This window comes from Ursus americanus, chromosome 19, assembly GCF_024610735.1.
Source record: "Ursus americanus isolate L20-20 chromosome 19, mUrsAme1.1.p, whole genome shotgun sequence".
NCBI lineage: Eukaryota > Metazoa > Chordata > Mammalia > Carnivora > Ursidae > Ursus > Ursus americanus.
In genome coordinates, this window is record NC_142145.1 from 39,738,387 (window position 1) to 39,744,336 (window position 5,950).

The window sequence follows — 5,950 nt, forward strand, 5'->3', positions numbered from 1 at the left end:
TGTCTAACCTTGTTGTAATCACTTATTAGTTCCAAAAATATTTCTGTAATTCTTTTGGATTTCCTACATTGATGATAATGTCAACTGTGAAAAAGAGTTTTATTTCTTCCTTCCCAATTTATATGCTTTTTAAATTTCATTTTCTTGCCTTATCAAAATAGCAGAGACTTCCAGTAGAATGCTGAAAGAGAATGATGAGAGTGGACAGACACCCCTGTATGATAATTTTAACACCTGTGTTTATTCTGTGTTGGTTTTGGTTGATCTGTCAACACATTATGAGTAATCATTTGAAGCCTCTTTGCATGTTTGATAATTATTTTATTGGATACCAGAGATTGTAAGTTTTACCTTGTTGGGTGCTTGGTATTTTTTATTTCTTTAAATATTTTTGAGCTTTGTTCTGGGAAACAGCTATGTGACTTGGAAACTGTTTTTATGCTCAAGTCTTGTTTTTAAGGTTTGTTACACACAACCAGAGCAGTAATTAGTATAGGGCTAATTTTTCTCCTTTACTGAGGGAAGATCCTTCTGAATATTATGTCCAAGTCTATATAATTTAGTAAGATTTCTAATCCGGCTTTTGGTGACAGAACATGGTTACTTGTGTAATTTCTGAATGCCACTCCCTCTAAATCCTTCAAGTGTTTTTTTTTTCTGGGCCATAGTTCATTTCCTTACATGCATGCACTAATCATTACTCTGCTGAATCCTGAGGTGGACCCTCTGCATATGTCCAGAATCTTGCTCTGTGCAGTTTTCACTTCTCTAGTATTCTGCCCTGAAAACTAACAATTTTGTTCTCATTGGATCTACCTGTATTCTGCATCCTATATCACAGCCTGAAAACTCTGTTAATGTTTTAAGCTGAAACGATTGTAAGAGTAACCTTATTTGCTTTCTATATCTTAGAAATTACATTTTATTGTTGCCTGATGTCCAATATCCTGAAAACCATTGATTTTGTATTTTCATTGATATTTCAGTAGTTTAGATAGGAGGGCAAATCCAATCTTTATTCATCTTGCCGGAAATGAAAATCTCTTCTCCTTACTTTTTATTATGATTTTGATGCATCAAAAGAATATATGTAACTTATACACAAGTTATAAAGAAGAGTGTAAGTAACATCAGTAAATCCACCATGTGATCCAAGAAATTATTACAAATGACTTACAGCTACCTCTCTATACCTCTTCTATGTCATCCAACTTCTGAACACTATCATTCCTACAGTAGTCACAATTACCTCATTTTTTATGTCTAGTATTCCTTTGATATCTAAATATAGCTTTATCCAATGCATGTCTGCTTAATCAATATAATATTTATGGGGTATTTTTTGAGCTGTACAAAAATGAATATTCCTTCTACTACTTAATATCAGGTTTCTAAGTTTCAGCCACATTTTTTAGTTGTGAATCATTTATTTTTATAGCTTATTAATATTCTATTTTATGACTATACTAAGATTTATTTAGCCATTCTCCTGACAGTGTACGTTTGTGAGCTTTCAGTTTTATGTTATTTAGAACATTGACTTTTGTGAACATTTTTGTCTAACACTACTCTTTTTGGTAAGTCACTTGGTTGTTGTGTTTTCCCGCCAGCTGTCTGACTGATGGTAGGGCCTTACTGTTGTCATTAACACATTACAACAATGTGCAAAAATAAGTCTCTCACTTAAGTTTTTGCTTTAAATATGTTGAATTTTTAGAATTATCAGATGCAATTCTCTTTTCTTTGGGAAATATCTTTTTAAAAGTGTCTTTGAATATTTCTTCTGTGTCACTTGCTTTAGTCAGTTCTTAAGGAAATTTATCACATGTAAATAAGGATTTCCATTCTCTAGTCTCTATCAGATTATCTTCCATAGCTTTTATCTGCTTGTTTTTCCATTTCAAGAAAGCATAAGCTTACAACTCACAGGGTTATTTTTCCATTAATTGAATGATTTAACTCATATTTATTGAGTTCCTCATACAGGTGTTCATATCATCTGAACTTTGCAGCCTCTAAAGTTTCTAATTTTTTATTTATTTGTATTCTTCCTTATTTCATCTACCTATTTTTCTTCTCATTCTTTCAGTTTTCCATTTTATCTTGTCGCCTTCTCATAGAAGCCTTAACTTATAAGCTATTGTTAGTTTTCGGCCTTTGTCTTTTGGATCTTGGACTGAATACAATTCAGATGACAGTCCTTTTTTTGATTTTTTAAAGTTCTTTTTCTTTCTCTTTTTCTGAACTTTTCCATAATTTAAAAACAAATTTGATTAGCTTCATGATTTTTTAATCAACTTTCATATAAGACAATATTGTTCCTTTCTCAGTATTTGTTAATTAGGAGACTAGTTTTATTGTCCATGATTCTACCCTCTCTCCATCGTAGGGATGAAAAATTATATTCTCAGAGAACAGATGTATGTAACTCATAATTCTAATTTTTTAATAGTCATTCAGCAGTTGGAGTTCTCCTCTACTCTGGTGTTATTTTCTCCTACCTACATGTCTTTGTTCTGTTTCCCAGTCAAATAGTTAGTGTAGTAGTATATATTATTACCGATAGCTTTCCTTTTCACACCATTATCAAAAAACTTTAATTTTAGGGCTGGAGCTCTTACAAATCAATATATGGGTTAGTCAATTTTCAGTCCTCCCTTGGTAATTATGTATATGCTTTCCAAATTAATCTAGACATAGAATTTACTTTCACTTCCAATAGGATTTTATCTTTTTTTTTTTTTTTAAGATTTTATTTATTTATTTGACACAGAGAGAGACAGCAAGCGAGAGAGGGAACACAGGCAGGAGGAGTGGGAGAGGAAGAAGCAGGCTCCCAGTGGAGGAGCCTGATGTGGGGCTCGATCCTAGGACCCCGGGATCACGCCCTGAGCCAAAGGCAGACGGTTAACGACTGAGCCACCCAGGCGCCCCCCAATAGGATTTTATCAACTTGTTAATATCATTGTAAAGTTAATCTCAAAGAATATATATATATATATATATATATATATATATATATATACACACACACATATACAAGTACATACAGTGATATTTTCTAAAGAATTATATTCAATATAAAATAATTCAACATGGCATGGATATTCACTTAAAAGAGACTATTTATTTTTATTTATTTATTTATTTATTTTTTAAAGATTTTATTTATTTATTTGACAGAGAGAGAGAGGCAACCAGTGAGAGAAGGAACACAAGCAGGGGGAGTGGGAGAGGAAGAAGCAGGCTCCCAGCGGAGGATCCTGATGCGGGGCTCGATTCCAGAATGTGGGGACCACGCCCTGAGCCAAAGGCAGACTGAGCCACCCGGGTGCCCCTAAAAGAGATTATTTAAATAAATATGGTAGTCAGTGTTATAGGTATTGTATTTGTGGGCTTGGGGGGGTTCTGAAATGAAATAACTATCTTTCACTAGAGATCTTATGCAAATTGTTCCGTTCCTTAGAGATATAGAGATATCCTAATAGAGAGATTTCTGTTGACTGCTGTTTTTGCATATTGGAAAGATGATAGGAACTAACTGGCATTGTTTTCCCTTGGTATTAATCTGTTAACTTCCCTGTATCCCACATTTGCTCAGTGTTCTTTGGTAACTGCAAGCTTAGAAATTTTCCAAGGCTATATATTCTGTAGCCATCTACAATACATGTTCTAAGTTTCAGATCTTCATCCCCACTTAATTTCTTAATACAACTTATCCATCTTTCCTAAAAATACTTCACAATGTTTAGTCCACCGATCTCCTCTTTTCCTCTGCTGTTTTCAGCACTCTTATGATTTATTCCTTTATGTAACTTTTCAGTTTCATTTCAATAAAATTTTGGCAGGGTTAGTAAATAATGCATGTGTTCAGTCCACTACCTTAAACTAAAAGTATAAATTCACTTCTATAAGAAGAAAAATGATTCTACATTTTGAAAAAAAAAAAAAGCATGTAAGACTGAAGCTAGTAAATATTAAAGTCATTTCCACTTTAGGAAAAATATTGTTTCACTAAAAGATTCTGATTCAATTTTTAAAAGGTGCTATATATTAAAGGATTTAATATTTCAAATCAACTCAGGAAGGAAATGTAAACAAATGAAACTGTAAGATATACGGGTAATGGTGGCCTCTGTGACATTCAAATTCATATGCTGTCTAGATCAAACATGACCCCTACCTGGGGTCTGCCTACAAAGACAATGTAATTCTTGGGGTTCACAGAGGTATAGCCAGATTCTAAGTCAGGGGATGTTAGAATATTAGGGTAAAGCCCGGTCATGGCTATGGATAGGGCCAGTGCTAGGTGTGAGAATGAGCACATAAAGCACCTTCTTTATGCATCCCATAGTCTGGTTTCTACATTGTTTCTTCTGCTATTTTTCATCATAATCATTAAAAAAATGCCATATCAGTGTGTTACTCTGAAAAATTCTGTTAAAATATTGCTTTTTCTAAGGAATGTGTTCCTTCCCCCACTGACATGACACTGGGTTTAATGAGTCAAAGAGAAGTTAAGTTAGAATGGTTCAATGGGGGAAAGAACACTATTGAAGACTAGCAATAGGGGAGAGAGATGGAACCCAAACCCACTGAAAGAGAAAGCAGGAAGATTTGGACAGTGGTGTAGGATATTGTACCAAAGTGTGTATGATTATGCTTTCTGTGGCTGCTAATTGTCACTATGGAGCAACCTGTTGTCACTTACCCCTCAGGGACTGGGAGAGAAAGGTACTGTCTTTCTTGATGATTATATTTCAAAGGAATGGCTTTCAGGTCCTTAAGAAAGATATTCCAGGGTTGCGAAACTGTCAAGAAGCTGGGAAAATATTTACATCTCAAAGTGGTAGAGAAAGAACAATTACAAACTTTCTAAAGTAAATGGTCTAAGCAAAGGGAGGTCAGTGGTCTAGAGTCAGGAAGAAACCTGTCTACAGTTTAGTCAACCTGAGGGTCATGTTAAGCCCATCTCAGTAAACGGGAGGATGAGGGAATATTTAAATTAGCTATATAATTTTTTCAGTCATATTCCAGATATTTTAAATGAGCATAAATTCAACTTCTTATAAAAATTATTAAAATTTTGTAAGTAAATTTGTAAAATATGTATCAATAGTAATAAGATCATCATTATCATCATACAGTTCATGATGAAGTATAATAGAGTACTTTGGAGAATCTTTAGAAAAAAACACACAAAATCTTGTTTTTTCTTATTATTTTCAGAAGATATTAGTGCTTCTGGAATGTTCAATGAGTTAACAGAGAGATGGATTAGTTGAATTCATATGTAGATGTAGTGGTTGAATTCATATACATAGATGATTGATTTCCAACTAAAATATCAAAATTAGATCAGAACATTTTTTTCCTTTCCAATTTTTAATTAGAACGTTTTAGTTAGAAACACTTTTGAAAACGCTGTGATGCAGAATACCTGAAATGTATAACTAGTAAAATGCATTAGGATACAATCCCGACGTCTATTTTCAAATACACACAAAGTAACTTCATACCTTTGGTTTGTTTTGTTTTAATCTTTGCTTTCATTTGATCACGGTTGATGACTATAGGTAGATTTCAAAAGAATTGGATCAGATATGTTGGATTATTAACTTTGAGACTAGACTCTGAGGGCTCTGTGTTAAATTTATATCATTTGACTATCAATCGTAATGATGTTTAATATTTTACTTTTAAGTTAAAGATTCTCTCTAGATAACATGATTAAATGTATCTAATTATAAATTAACAAAGTGCTCTCACACTGTATGAGAAGATACTGTTTAAGTTAATTCAACCCAAACTGACTTCTACATATCTTTAATATTGTTAGTTTCAATCTATGCAAGCTTCTTAGTGCAGAGAAATAAAAATGAGTGGGGGGGGGGTGGCTCTGGCGGATGGCAGGGGGGGATGCACACCTTGTCTGAAATGTGCCTCTTCT